Source organism: Heteronotia binoei, chromosome 21, assembly GCF_032191835.1.
Source record: "Heteronotia binoei isolate CCM8104 ecotype False Entrance Well chromosome 21, APGP_CSIRO_Hbin_v1, whole genome shotgun sequence".
NCBI classification, from domain to species: Eukaryota; Metazoa; Chordata; class Lepidosauria; order Squamata; family Gekkonidae; genus Heteronotia; species Heteronotia binoei.
In genome coordinates this window covers 137,665,686-137,681,677 of record NC_083243.1, presented here as the reverse complement: position 1 = coordinate 137,681,677, position 15,992 = coordinate 137,665,686, and the positions used below count along the sequence as shown (strand labels likewise).

At 46.5% G+C, this 15,992-nt stretch overlaps 1 protein-coding gene across 2 annotated transcripts in view; it reads right to left on the bottom strand.

The window, feature by feature from the left end:
• The window catches only part of SPON1 (spondin 1), a 686,539-nt gene that overhangs the window by 196,629 nt on the left and 473,918 nt on the right, over positions 1 to 15,992 (bottom strand). The window lies entirely within an intron of this gene.

The window sequence follows — 15,992 nt, the reverse complement described above, 5'->3', positions numbered from 1 at the left end:
TTGGTCTTTGAAATGTTGTAACATGGCGCTAGAGTCCTGAGAACCTGGAAATCTTACAGACATGTTCTGAACCTTGATGGTCTCCTGTGAACGTATTGTAAAGATTGGAGTGAGTGTTCTGTTTATGTTTTGACAATTGTTTGACTATTTTTTTACTATTGCATAATGATTTAATATGACATGTATGTATACATTTCTAGTTCCAGTGACAAATAAGCCTCCAAACTAAAGAAAGACGGATGAAATATCTTGATATCTAGAACAGATGTCTTTGGAAGGACTTCTTTTAGTTCCATGAACTAAATACTGGACTATTGTCACTCCTTTGTGATTGGAAAGACTGCTTTTGAACTGTCTTCTGTTTATGTTTTTTTGCTACATGCTTTCTATTTGAAGTTCTATGTGCAAGTTTTGTCAGTACACCACTGACCTCTACATTACACTGTCTCGTTGTTTAAAATTTATGGTGTCTCTTAGCTGTTTTTTTTATTTACACAGCTGTATGCTAAGATCCTATAGTTTTGCTATACACCAGAGGGGAGGATGTCTTATGTGCTAGAGCAGTGGTCCCCAACCTGGGGACTGATTTTGTGGAAGACAATTTTTCCACAGACTGGGGGCAGGGGGCGGCAATGGTTTCAGGATGATACAATTGTGTACTTTATTTTGATGTGGTGGTTAAGTTTGTGGATTCTTATCTGGGAGAACCGGGTTTGATTTCCCACTCCTCCACTTGCAGCTGCTGGAATGAGCATGGGTCAGCCATAGCTCTCGTAGAGTTGTCCTTGAAAGGGCAGCTTCTGGGAGAGTTCTCTCAGCCCCACCCACCTCACAGGGTGTCTGCTGTTGGGAGGAAGATAAAGGAGATTGTGAGCCACTCTGAGATTCAGAGCGGAGGGCAGGATAAAACCCAGTGTTGTATCATCATCATCATCATCATCATCATCATCATCATCATCATCATCATCATCATCATCATCATCATCGTCGTCATCACTACATTGTAATATATAATGAAATAATTATACAACTCATGGACCAGTTGCTAACAGGCCACGGACTGGTACCCATCCATGGCTCGGGGTTTGGGGACCCCTGTGCTAGACAACAGAGAGTTTAGGCCCATAGTCATGGTGGAGCATCTCATGGCCACACCTCTGACTCTCCATCCATGCCGCACAACCTTTCATTCCAGTAAATTGCTTTTATTTTTATTCTTCCACTTAAATCCAAGTGATGCAAACAAACACTTGATCTCCCCTCTGCCACCTATAGCAAATGCAAACCAATGGCAAGGCACACTTTACAAAAATCAAACTATGCACCCTTGCAAGCAGGATGGAGCAGCTCCAGGACTCTTCTTTCTGCATAAGTTATCCATGGAAGTGGGGGGAGGGGGAGAGAAGCCAAGTACTGCCTCAGCTTGTTGCTGTCACGGCTCCTTTCCCCTTCCTGGTTGAAATGTACTGGGTTTGAAGCATGAGGACACCCAAGAGATAGCGAGTTCAGCTCTTTATTCAGTGATTCAGCATACTGAGATAGAAACAGAACTGACTCGCAGGACCAACGGCCCTGCTTATATGCATGCAAAGAATCACACCCCAAACCCATTACACACAATTATAGGTTAATAGCTGGCCCAACGATTCCTGATAGGCCTCCTTCCTGAATTCAGGTGGCTATTGTTTTAGGGTCTTAAGCTCAGCCAAGACTCTGCTGGCCCGAAGGCCAAACTCCAGTCCCAATACATAACACCCCTCCCCCCAAAGTTTCCCAACACCTAACAAACATAGTCTCTCAGATGTGCTTGTTTCTGCCACTCCCGGCTGGACTGACGAAGCCCACCGAATGTGGCTGAGGAGTCTGGTTCCCTTGTCGAGGTTGCTGGTGCTGGGCTGGGCTGCTGGAAGGCTGCAGCAGTGAAGCGGTTGAAGGGTCCCTGATGTCGGAGGTGCCTGATGGGGGTTCCTCCAATTCCTGGTGGTCTGGCTGGGTGCTGACTCCCACTGGCTCCTGCAGCGACACTGACCGGGGTTGCTCTGTGGTGTCAGGCATAGCATCTGGCTCAGCAGGAAGCATGCGGTGGTGGAAGTGAAGGCCATTCTGTTGTCTGTGACCACCATGTCCGGGATGCTGTGTGTGCAGAAAATCCTACGGAGTGCTCAGATTGCCACTCGGGAGGAGGTGGAAGTAACTGGGACCACCTCCAACCACTTGGTGTATGAATCCACCAAAATAAAGAATATTTGCCCCTGGAAGGGGTCCGTAAAGTCCAAGTGCAACTTGGACCATAGGTTGCAGGTGGACTTCCAGTGTTGCACAGGGGCAGGGGTGGTTCTGGCTGGGTTTCCTGGCAGGCCTGGCATCACTTGACCCAGGCTTCAATCTCATTGTTCATCCCCGGCCACCAAACATAGCTCCGGGCGAGTGCTTTCATTTTAACAATGCTCGGTGAGTCTCGTGCAAGGCTTCCAAAACTCATTAGCACAAGGCCAAGGGAACCACCACCTGGATGCCCCAGAGTAAGCAATCCTTGTGGGGAGAAAGTTCATCCCGGTGTGAGGAAAAGGCTGTAAATTTGGGGCCTGCCTGGCCGGTAGGCCACCCCCTCCACACCCAGTCGAGGACGTGGGATAAGATGCGGTCCTTACCTGAGTGGCGGGCGATGTCAGCAGCTTGCAAGGGTTGGTCAGGGAGATCCTCGAGTAGGATCTGGTGGGCCAGTGCTAGGTCTGGGTCTTGGGCAGGTAATGGCAGGCAACGGAGGGTGTCGGCGTGCCCCATCGCTTTTCCTGGCCTGTGCTGCAGGGAGTATTGATAGCCTGTGGTAGTGCCTTGTTCAGAGTACACTTGTAGTGCTCACAGATGTGAACATATTCATTAGGCTTTATGGGGTGACAATAGTGGTTTCCCAGGTTGAGTTGGGCAATGGTTCTAGCACCCCTTGGACCACTAGGTGGTCTAGTTCCACCTCAATTTTAGGTTTGAGCACGAAAGGGACACTCCTGGTCTTCATTCTGATCGGCCGCACTTGGGGGTCTAGATCTAGGGACACTGGCAGCCCTTTGTAACAGTCCAAGGTACCATCGAAGACAGACAGAAATTCATCACAAATGCTCCCCAAGTCTATAGGGGTTAAGCTATGCACTCCTGTGACTGCAAACCCCAAAGGCGCGAACCATGCCAGACCCAGCAAGCTTGTGCGTCAGCCTCCCACCACCAGCAAGTCCAAAAGTTTGTCAAAATTTCTGTACTGCACCTGGAACTTTCCCCACCCCCTTATTTCCACATTGTTCTGTGAAAAGTCTCTGAGGATGAACCCCGTGGGCTGGAGGTGAGGCCATTCATTGGGACAGATTTCCCTGAGGATCTCCTCCGAAATGATTGAAATGGAGGATCCAATTCCATCGGGCAAGGGGCTCCCTCTAACAGTCACCTTGATTTTATCTGGAGTGTCCAAGGGCAGATGCAGTACATGTAGTAGTTGGAGTGACGTGGTGTAAAGCTCCATCTTGTGCGTTGACTCCTGGTGCATGGTTTGTCGCTTTTGGGTCCCTTTGGAATGGCAGACTCGGGTGATGTGGCTGACCTTATCACAGTTCTGGCATTGGGCATCTCAGAACCAGCAGGTTCCCCACTGGCGCAGGGAGTTGAGATTGCAGCATGAGGTGGCATTGTGGTTGGGCGTGAGGCATGACAAGTTGGTCATGGCAGCTGTAGGACCTCTTCCACTTTGTCGGCCAATTCCAAGTGGCGGGCTATCATGGTGGGTCTCCTGGAAACTGGTGGGCTTGGCGGCAGACGGACCTCCGTGGTGAATTGGTCTGCTGCTTCTGTGGTGAGGGCCTCTTCCATCATGACCTGGAATGTGGGGTCCTTCTTGGCAAGGACTCTCCGTTGGATTCTTTCATCCCTGAGGCCGCACACTAGCCGGTCCCGGAGAGCCTCCTCCAGGTTGCTGAAATTGCAGTGGTAGGCTGCCCTTTGGAGAGCCGTAACAAATGCCATAATCAACTCACCCACTGCCTGGTTCCTTCTGTAGAAGGCGTGGCGGGCCACTATGATGGAGGGTTTGGGCGCAAAGTGCTCTTGAAGCTGGTTCAAGATGATCTGGTATGGCATGTCTTTGAGGTTGGCTGGAGACAGCAGAGAACGGGTGATCTCAAATGTCAAGCGACCGCAGACCCAGAAGAAAGTGGCCTGCTTCTTTGCATCGTCCATGATGTCCGAAGACTCCAAGAAGAAAGCAAAGCAGGAGGTGTAGGATTCCCAGTCCTTGGTGGTGGTGTTGAACTCATTGAAGTATCCCGGAGCAGCAGTCATGTTGTCCGGCAGTGGTGATGCGTTGCGCTGTGCTGGATGCAGAGAGAAGCGATGCACGGTGCGGTGCTGATGGCCTGGGCTCCTCACTCACCAGGATCCCAACCTCGTTGCCAGTGAAATGTACTGGATTCGAAGCATGAGGACGTCCAAGAGATAGTGAGTTCAGCTCTCTATTCAGTGATTCAGCATAGTGAGATAGAAACAGAACTGACTTGCAGGATCAACGGCCCTGCTTATATATATGCAAATAACCCCACCCAAAACCCATTACACACAACTATAGGTTAATAGCTGGCCCAATGATCCCTGATAGGCCTCCTTCCTGAATCCAGATGGCTATTGTGTTAGGGTCTCAAGATCAGCCAAGTCTCTGCTGGCCCTAAGGCCAAACTCCATTTCCAATACATAACACTGGTGTAGCATGCAAAGTGGGACTGGCGCGAAGCAAAGAAGCACTCTCAATAGCAGCTCCTGGCTCAGAAGAAAATCGGGGGAGGGAAGTAATTCCCACTTTTGCTGCTTTACACTATATATATATTTCCCTTTTTCACATTCCAGAACTGGTGCCTCTAGGATTAAACTCTGATTCTTGAAAGGAATCCAAGTGTTTGAGGAAGAGGGTCTCATCCAGAAGAGACATGGCCATTTGCTGTTGCACTGGGAAGGAGAGAGAATTACGTAGTCAATAGGGGGGAGATGAAATAAGATTGTAAAGAAGCAGGGTTGGTGGCATGGGACTTTGCTTTCTGTGAGAGAGGTGGAGAAAGAGCTGGTGAAAGCCAAAAGCATGTGGGAAGAGAAAGGGGCATGTTGCCTGAAGGACTGGCAATCTGCTTAGGTGCACTAATGACCTTATTTGTGGGTGGGAGGCAAGCAGCAGTGCACAGGTTGCTATTTAATGGGGGGAAGGCAGGCAGCAATGGATGGGTTGCTATTTTCTGAGACTGTCATTTCATGTAAGCTGTGTTTGGAGCACCTGTTTCGTTCGCCTGGCTACAGGGGATGGGAGCTGCCTCGGTGCTTCTGCCTCTGGAGGAGACAGTAGCAAGCTTCTAGAATGGGGACAGCTTCTACCATGTGGAAACAGCCCTCGGGGCTGAATGAGTGACATTTCTGCTGGAAATTTAATGTATTTATTGTATTATTTATTTATAATTTTATGATGTCACACTCCATCAGTTCCTCCAGTGCCTTCCCACTGAGCATTTTCTGGCTATAGGCCTGTTTTTCAGTGTCTAAAAGTCTCTGTTTCAAGGTTCCATATGCTTGGCTTTCATTTAACATAAGAAGGGAGTTGAGGGGAACCCCTATAGATTGTGAAGTTAATATAGTGAGAGAGAAATAAGAGTAGATAGTGACAATGGGAACTATATTTTTCCAACATTTAAAAATAATTAAAAAGGAGAAGAACAAGAAGGGATTGAGATTTCCACTGATGACAAACAGCTGAATTTTTAGAAAGGAAAACTTAGGATGAATACGGAAAAAAATTCTCAAAAGCAGTGGAATGAGCTATGACTTTTCAGGCATCTTTGCAGTTCTCTGATAGTTAATCCATGTTGGTTTTTTCTTGATCACAAATATACTGTCTAAGTATAAAAATGCAGTAGATCCACCTATTTAAGTAAGGTCATTTTCCTGATTATGAAATATTGAGATATCCGTGTTCATGCTATAAAATCTTAACTATGTTGTTTGTTAGTAGGGTTTTTTTTAAAAAAATCTAGGTATACATAGAATCATACGATCATTTCTACATATCAGGGTGTAAAGGTAAAGGTAGTCCCCTGTGCAAGCACCAGTAATTTCTGACTCTGAACAGTCGACATAACGATGTTTTCATGGCAGACTTTTTATGGGATGGTTTGCCATTGCCTTCCCCAGTCATCCACACTGTACAGCTGTATTTTTTTTAATTTATTCATTTAGGGAATGGGAAAGCCTTTTGGCTACACCCCCAAAGTCTCTAGGTATTTCCTGAGTTGGACTTGGCAACCCTACTTATCAGAGAGAGAGAGTTTGGGCAGCATGAAAACCTTAATTGGCCTACAAAGTTATAGGAAGACAAACAAGCTATCAAATTTATAAGGTACCTTTGTTCAGTGAATTTGAACAAAAAAAAACTGAACAAAAATGTATCTATTAACACATTTGAGTGCTCCCAGGAAAAGTGAGAATAGCAATTTTCAGACAAGGAAATTTTTTTTTCACTGCTGATCAAAGAAAACAATTCATTTCTAGCAGCCAGTAGCAACATTATTTGCCTCCCTGGAAGGGTAGGGAGGACTTTTGCGGCCCATTTGGGTGCGCTCTGAAGGGGGCGGGGCTTTGCTGTACTAATGGCAGGATCATCCGCCCTCTATCTCAGTCCACAGCAGAAGCTCAGAGGAATAGGAGCGCTGTGTGCTGGCTCCTATTTTTTCTTGTTATTTTCGTTGCCGTGGACTGTGAGGATTGTTGGGAGCATTTGTTTTTGCTCCGGGCCAGTCTGTATTGTTCGGGCGATTGAAGGGCCCTGGGGAGAGTTTTATTCGCTCCTCCTCGGGCCCCCTTTTGTCAGTTTCCCTTATCAGTGATACAATCACTGATAAGGTGGGAAGGTGTGGCTCTTCAGTGGCGGCGACAGCGTCTCTGGGCTCCACGGCGTTGGCTCGAAAACCAGCCTTGTTTTCAGGGCCTGCAGTGTTCTGGGGATGGGAGGAGAGGAGCTCCAGACAACGACCTGTGTTGCCCCCTCCCTTTTTTTGCTTAAGATCTGTGGTCCAGGGATGGTGGTTGCGCACTCGCACCAACAATTTTTGTTAAAGTCCTTCCCTTCTTTTCTAGGGAGTGGGTATGTGTGCCCTTTACTTTCTTGTATAGGCAAGAGGGTTTGTTTTTTGACTACCCCGCTGGGGCCAGGTTGGGCTGTCTTGGGTGGAGTCGGCCATACTTGCTTCTCCTTCTACTACTGGGCAGTGGCCATATTTGCTTCTCCTTTTTCTTCTTCTGTGGGACAGCGGCCATTTTATAGAGTTGTAGAAGGGAATCCATTTTGTGGGTCTGATTCAGTATAAGGCAGCTTCACATAAGCAGGCACTTTCAGCTTCCTGGGGCTGTTCTTCAGTAGTGAGCGGCGGCTGGGGGCATTTTAATAGCATGCCAATTTGGTGTAATTTTTTTTAGTACTGTTTGCCCTTGGCATTGCAGAGATGTCTGGTAGAAAAGGGACGGGTATATCCAAGGGTAAGCAGCCTGTGCCAAAGGCCTCCAAGGCCCAGCCTAAAAGTCCACCACTGCCTGTATCTTCTTCTGATGATAAGGGTAAGGATGAAGTTAATGCAGCTATTATGCAAAGGCTGTTGGCGCTGGAGCAAGCATCTGGTATTCCTCCCTCACAAGGTGTAGGATCGAGAAAAGTTTCTAAAATGGCACTTCAAGCAGATATGTTAACTTGGTTAGCTATTCTTGAGGGCAGGTCTGCTGGAAACATTGCCTGAAGCACCATCGGACTTGGTGGTTCAGATGGGGGATCAGTTCCATCTCTCGGGGCTGCTGGATCAGGGTTGGCACTGGTGCCTATTGGAACCATGGGTAAGGCTGGTGATACTCCACAGTCATATACTGGGCTAGCTTGGCCTTGGAGTCCATGGGGTCTTGCCACTCCTGCGGCACCTGGCATTGATGCTGGGAGTTCAGGCGTAGCTCCCTTCCCAGGTATGGGCTCTCAGCCAAATTGGTCTTGGCCACTTGGACAGTTTGGTTCCTATGGAAATTGGCCAGTTGTTGGGCAACAGGGTTTTGCAGGGTTTTTTTTTTTTGGGGGGGGGGGTGCAGGTTCTTTTTTGAGGCTTGCCTTTTCCCTACGGGGTGGTCCCCTTTATGGCCTTACCTTTCGGGAACATAGTATTACCTTTGGGTGATCATTTGTTGCCTGCAACAAAAGATAAGGTCCTAAAGGGGGAGTATATCGATATCTTCTCCCTCCTGTTCCGGGAGTTGGAAAAAAAAGATAAGGAGGACTTAGATGACAAAGAAAAAGAGAAATTGAAGAAGTGTGGCTGGCATGCATACATGTACTATGGGAAGAATAAAATGGATGGTTTTTTCTCTCACCACTATGTCAGAAATACATTACTAAATACTTGGATAAAATACAAGAAATACGGGGACGAGAGAAAACCATTATGGATAGTGCCAGCAGAAGTAATAAAAATAACAGCTGATTCTGAAGAAAAAAGAGAAATGTCATATAACCAACTGCTTAAGATTCAAGGAGACAAAATTGAATTAAAAACCTCAGAAGAGCTAAATAACAATTATGATTGGTTTCAAATGCAACAAATTAAAAGTTTGATGGAAAATGACATAAAATCAGAGGGGATTAGACGAGAACAAACAGAACTGGAAAGAGTCCTGTTAGGTGACAATGAAAAATTGATATCAAAAGTATATAAGTTATTATTGAAATGGTCTACAGAAGAAGAAGTAGTAAAGTCTCAAATGGTCAAATGGGCAATTAATGTGAATAGAGAAATACAAATGGAAACATGGGAGCACCTCTGGAAGAACTCAATGAAGATATCAACTTGTCAAAGCATTAAGGAGAACTGTTTTAAAATGATGTATAGGTGGTATATGACTCCGAAAAAATTGGCTAAGATAAGTAAGAAAATGTCGGATAGATGTTGGAAATGTAAAAAACATGAAGGTTCTTTCTTCCATATGTGGTGGACATGTGAAAGAGCGAAAGAATTCTGGAAGATGATACAACAAGAAATCACCAAAATTTTGGGCTATGATTTTAAGAAAATTGCAGAGACGTTTTTACTTGGATTACAATTAGAAAAATACCCAAAAGAAGACAGGACTTTAATTTGGTACCTGTTATCAGCTGCTAGGACTTTGTACGCGCAGCTTTGGAAGCAAGAAAAAATACCAGAGAAATGGGAATGGACCATGAAAGTTTTATCGTGGTGTGAAATGGACAAATTAACCAGAACACTAAGAGACTATGATTTAGAGATATTCAAAAGGGAGTGGAGAAAATTTAAAGGATATATGGAGAAAACTTGGAAAGTAAAGAAATATTGGACATTTTTTTAGTTGTAAGAATATATATACGGAACTTTGAGCAATCAGAAGTGCCTTTAGTATGGATTTGAACTTATAACCTCGGGGAAGTCAACATTGGAGGGAGGGGGGATGGAAATGTCATATGGGTTAATGTGAAAAAAAAAAAAGAGAGAGAAATTGAAGAAGTGCAAAGTACACCGGACTTGGGCCAATTGGCTGCCTGGGTTTTTTATATATGCTGGTGTGATTGCACGCATCCAACCTTGGCAGGTGACTGCTCTTATCCAGTATATCATTTATAAGAGGTACACAATGTTTAGTGGGCCTGCCTGGATTCAATACGATGAGGAATTCTGGATGAGGGCTGCTTTGTACCCTACCCTGCAGTGGGATCACATTCACCAGCAGCTGTGGCTCCAGGTCATGTCTTCTGCGTGACTGAATTTAAGCGACCGCTCAGACAGCGGTCATTTGGTAGCCAGGGCAGCGGCAACTTCTTCAACTTAGTCATCCTCTTCCCGCAGTTCTGCGTGGCAGGTGGTTCAACCCCGCCTGCTGTGCTGGGAGTTCAGCTCCCAAGGAGTGTGCAGTAGAAAAAGCTTGTCAGTTCAAGCATGAATGCCCCATGTGTGGCAGCTCTCACTCCTTCAGTAACTGTCCCAAAGCACAGCCACGTAGGAACCAAAAGAAACAAGGCAGGGATGAAAGTAATTTCCAAGCTGAAAAAGGGGTCCAGTCTGATAAAGGTGGAACCTCTGGAGCACTGCCTGTCCAGGTACCCACATAGGGTTGATACCGCTTACTTGTTAAAAGGTTTCAAGTTCGGTTTCAGGCTTCCTTTTCAAGGTCCCCGGGTTGCTTTTTGGTCTGGGAATCTTGGTTCTGTTAAAGGTTTACAGCATGTAGTTAGGGATAAGATTGCCAAGGAGTTGGCAGAAGGCAGGATTCTGGGCCCATTTTTCAATCCCCCCGGTGCCTAACCTTAGGGTTTCACCTTTGAGTGTGGTGCCAAAAAAGGCACCTGGTGAATTTCGGTTGATTCACCATCTTTCCTTCCCCAAAAGGAAGTCAGTTAATGATGGGATTCCGGAGCACTTATGCTCAGTCAGGTATACCAGCTTTGATCAGGCCGTGGGTGTAGGATGACGCTGCGGTAAGGGGACAGAGTTGGCTAAATGTGATATTAAATCTGTGTTTCGCGTTCTAACTGTCCATCCGGCTGATTTTGAGCTTTTAGGATTTTCCTTTGAGGGGCAATTTTACATGGACAGAGCTTTGCTAATGGGCTGCTCTGTCTCATGTGCAGCTTTTGAGTTTCAGCACGTTCTTGGAATGGGCTGTTCGTGAAAAAGTTGCTTTGCAGGATGTTGTTCATTATTTGGATGATTACCTCTTTGTGGGTCCTGCAGTGACTGGACGTTGCACACAACTGTTGTCTGGCTTCATCGAGCTGGCTGCAGAACTGGGGGTTGATGCAGGATAAAACAGAAGGTCCAACCCAAAACCTTATCTTTTGGGGGATTGAGTTGGATACCCTGGCACAATTGTCCAGAATACCTTTTCAAAAAGTGGCAGATTTGAGGAGTAGGATTTGGAGTCCTTTAATGGGATTTCTTTTTGGAGAGATGACATTAGACTTGAGGCGGAGCTTTAGGTCACATTGGATGCTGCTGGGTCTTTAGGTTTTGGGGTTTATTTCCACGGACATTGGTGCGTGGATACATGGCCAGATTCATGGGTTCAGACAGGTGTGAACCGAGATCTTCTGTTTCTCGAGTTCTTTTCCATTCTTGTTGCAGTTTGGCTGTGGGGGGATTTTATGGTTAATCGCACAATTCATTTCTGGTGTGATAACATGGCTGTGGTCCATGTCATTAATTCCCTTTCATCCACATCTCAAAGGGTTATAAGTTTGGTGAGGGTCTTCACACTGCGTTGTCTGCGGCTGAACATACTGTTTTTAGCCAAGCATGTTCCTGGGGTAAACAATGGGGTGGCTGCTCTCTCTCGTAAACAGATGGAGAGGTTTCATCAGCTGGCTCCAGAAGCCGATCATGAGCCGGCACCAATGCCCCAGGAGCTGTGGCTGATTGGAGAGCCGAGGCCTGCAGAGCGATAGGCCTTGCTATTGCACCTAGCACCAGGAAGTCTTATGAACGTGGTGTGCAGCAGTTTGAGGTCTTTAGGGCAGAGGTAGGGTATCGCATCATTTGGCCTCTCCCGGTGGAGCAGTTGCTCCACTACTGTGTTTCTCTAAAAGGTAAGGGATTGACTGTGCGATCCATTAGGGGACGCCTGTCTGCTCTGGCTTTTGCTAGCAAGGCGTTGGGATACAAGGAGGAAACAGCAGACTTTCAGCTTCAAAAGATGCTGGAGGGATGGGCCAGAGAGGCTGGGACTAATCTCGATACTAGGAAACCTATTTCCCCTCTGATTCTTAAGGGCCTGAGGGGGCACAGTATGTGCATCTTATTTTGAATCCGCACTGTTCCATGCTTCTTCCTTGGTTGCCTTTTTCGGGGCCTTTAGAGTTAGTGAGTTAGTGGCAGGCTCCAGAAACGATGTTTCTAGTAATGCTTTGTTGCTACGGGACCTGAGGTTAGTTGAGGGTAAGGCGGTTATTACCGTGTGACGCTCTAAGACTGACCAGCGTCATAGAGGGACCGTGTTGTAGTTGGGCACATGCTCTGAGTTGTGCCCAGTTTCCGCTTTGGCTGCTTATTTGGCAGTGCAGGGGCTCAATGATGGGTTTTTGTTTTGTCACCTCAATGGCAGCCCACTGACAAAGCATCAGTTTTGGGCTGTGACTTCCCAGGCTTTAGCTAAGCTAAGGTTGTCCAGGGTGCGATTTGGCACCCACTCCTTTAGAACTGGGGCAGCCTCAACAGCTGCAGCCCTGGGATATCCTTCTTCCTCCATTCAGCATCTGGGCCATTGGCGGTCATCAGCCTATAAATCTTATGCTTGCCCTCTGCTCAGTTCCTAGCTTTGTTTGTTTGGAGTTGAAATGTTATGGTTCTTGTTTCTAGTTTGTTTGTTTTTCTCTTTAGGTGCTGTTGTTCCTGGCCAGATGAGCCAAGTTCTCGTCTGTGGACACAGCTATGTGTTTTGGGCCACACATCAGGCTTGGAGAACTTCGGTCGGCTCTCAGCTGGGACTCAGCCAATATATTACTATTGAATGACAGGGGCGCCAGGGTCTTCAGTGGCCTGGCCTGCTGCCATTATTATTCCATGGGAATGCAGGCTTCCTTCTCAGGTTCTAATCATTCACCTGGGAGGGAATGATCTCGGGCTAGTGAAGGGCAAGGTCTTGCAGGCCCAAGAGGATTTTTGGTACATTAGGGAAAGATGGCCCAGGACCACTATAATTTGGTCAGCTATGCTTCCTTGCCTTGTTTGGTGCAGTGCTTGGGATCCTGCAGGTATCGAGAGGGCCCTTTACAAAGCTAATAAAGAAATTCAGAAGGCATTGGAAGGGGGGTTGGGCCACTATCTGCCCCACCTGGATATTTCTACAAAATTTCCTGACCTCTACAGAGGGGATGGGGTTCATCTCTCTGAAAAAGGTAACATGCTTTTTTTGAGAGATCTCTGGCAAGGGCTGCGGGTGGCCTTGGGCCTTCCGGTGGGTGCTAAGGTCTAAGTAGAGACTTGACCTTAGTAGTGGCAGGTTTTACTGGGTTTATGGTACTATGCAGCTAGGGGAGGACCAGAAAGCATCCCCCTTTTGGGGATTTTGGGGTATGGCAGAATCAGCCCTTGGGTTTTGATGACCCTGGGATGCAGACTGTCCTGAAGGCTTGACTAGAGGGTGCCTTCCACTGAGATGTGCGTCTGGTGGTTGGGCCCTCTGGGGCTTGCCACCCTGCTGGGCCATCCTGGCAGGAGCTATGACATACAGTTCCGGCTGGGGGCTGCGTCTCTCGCTCGCTAATGGCAGGGGAGTGGTCTGTTGAGATCCCTGCCCTGACCAGGCCGCAGTTCTGGTTGCCCTTGCCATTTGTTATTATACTTAATAAAGTGGCCCTTAGTTATATCAATACCTTGTGTCCGACTCTTCATTCTGACTTGGGGGACAAGCCGTTTCTAGCAGCCAGCAGTAATGCTGTTAGGCTGTGGGAATGTATTTGCCTTCCTGGAAGGGAAGGGAGAACTTTTGTGGCCCATTTGGGCATGCTCTGGAGGGGGTGGAGCTTTGCCGTACTAACAGCAGGACCATCACCCTCTATCTCAGTCCACGGCAGAAGCTCGGCCCTCCCGCCCACGCTATTTGTTATGTAGGCAAGTGCTGGTCGCATCATGGTTTAGGGAGCCGGGTAGGAATTTTTTGCTCTCTGGTTGATTGGCTGCTGCTGGGGTGTTTTTTCGTCTACCCTACATAGCAGGTCAGCGGATTGTGGATTTGGCAATCGGGAGGTGCTGTTAAATAGGTTGGTCACTTTAGTTTGGCAGGTTTTACTGGGTTTATGGTAGTATGTGGCTAGGGGAGGACCAGAAAGCATCCCCTTTTGGGATTTTGGGGTCTGGCAGGATCAGCCCTTGGGTTTGATGACCCTGGGTGGGAGAATGCAGACTGTCCTGGAAGCTCGACTAGAGGGTGCCTTCCATTGAGATGTGTGTCTGGTGGTTGGGCCCTCTGGGGCTTGCCTCCCTGCTGGGCTGGCCTGGCAGGAGCTGTGACATACAGCTCCAACTGGGGGGCTGGGTCTCTCACCCGCTAATGGCAGGGGAGTGGTCTGTTGAGACCGCTGGCCCTGACCAGGCCGCAGTTCTGGTTGCCCTTGCTGTTTGTTATTATACTTAATAAAGTGGCCCTTAGTTATACCAATACCTTGTGTCCGACTTCATTCCGACTTGGGGGGCAAATACTGATATTCTGATACAATTGGATATGACCTGGGAGGCTTGAGAGGCAGAAGAAATGTAGTGGTTATCACAATAGTAATTGTTTTTGAGCAGCTGTACTTGAAATGTGAATGTCTCTCAAATTACACTGCGTTGATTCCCAATGCCTCATTTAAAGTTGTCATAGCAATAGGTGGTTCACTATGGAAAACATGATGAAATCCAGAATGAACTTTGATTTCTTCCTTTTCACTGTTCAGTTTTCTGAATTCATACTAAAGGATGTCCTGATTCATGGCAATGTGTATTGTTAGAGGTAAAAACACTCCAGAAGTGAACTACAAATGACATTTTGCAACACTTGGACACTCATCAGATATCATAACAGGTTCTTCGATTCCCCTACAGCCCAAAGTAATGGGAGTTTTAGACAATAAAACAATCCCTTGAATCCAAAGGGAACTCGTAGGATTGTTATTAACAGCAGCCAAACTCCAAGTGGAAAGAATGCCTACCATCGCAAGCTGCTATAATGACATGTGGGAACTCTTGATAACAGACAAAATTATGACACAATTGAAAAGTATGGAAAATCTCAAACTTGTAAGAAAAAATGCTCCCTTTTATTTCATATGCAAGATCAGTGAAAGAATGTGGTATAAAACTATCTAGCTTTATCTCTTTTGGTACCACTTTGGCCTCTAAGCAGGTTTCACACAGGTGTCAGAATCTGGACACAATCAGTTGTAGAAGTATACACAGTATCCTATACACATCTAATTTCTACCAATTCTGGCACATTTCTGTTAATTCAGTTGGTAGCAAATTATTTGTTATAACTACTACTACTACTACTACTACAAATAGTAGTAATGGGTGGGACATGTGTGGAGAGATGTAAAATGACTCCTGGGAGATGTGTGTTTAGCGCCTGACATACATTTGCTGTGATATTCCTGTCAGTGACTGCCAGATGATGTCAGTATCAGTATCATTCTAAGAAGATAAAGCCTACAGAACAGAGGATAAAATTTATAAGTCAAAAGGCTGCTCAAATAAAGTAAAAATAAAAAAGCCCAGGCCTGGTACTGGAAAGCAGCCACCAGAGGTGCTGAGCAGAAAGATAGAGGAAGACCCATCTCTTGTGCCTGCCCACCTCACCTCTGAATCAGCCGTTGGTAGTATGCACTTTTTGCATACACATAATTCCTCCTGTCTGTTTTGTAGTCTCTTCTTGACCAATAACATGAAAGAAAGCCACGACTAGCTTACTGCTTTGAGAAAGAGATACTGTCTGGTTTCAGTTTCCAAAGGAAGGAGAGGGTTTGTTTTCTGCATGCTAACAGGGAAAGGTTGCCAAGCTGAGGATGTATGGCTGTGCTGCACCTGCCCTGGATTCAGTTAGCACTTTGTTTGTTAGTCAGCTGGCTCCCTTTTTCTGTTCCATTTTATCCCTAAGACCCAAGATGCAAACAATTGTCATAAAAAGCATTGGTAGACACTATGGGTTGGATCCCATCTAAATTATATGCATGAGCTTCCTACCTCTCCTCTCCCACTGCAATCTGAAATGCCACTTCTGGGGATGGGAGATTCCCAGGAGCAGAATAAGGTTAGGTTTGGAAGGCTGCTTCAGGGGAAGGGAAATCAGCAAAAATGATGTTCCTTCTCACATATGTAAATATTTTCTTGGAGACTGATCCCACAGTACCTGCAGGTGCCATATTTGGAATGCTGAGTTAAATGACTTCTCAGAACATCCATTAG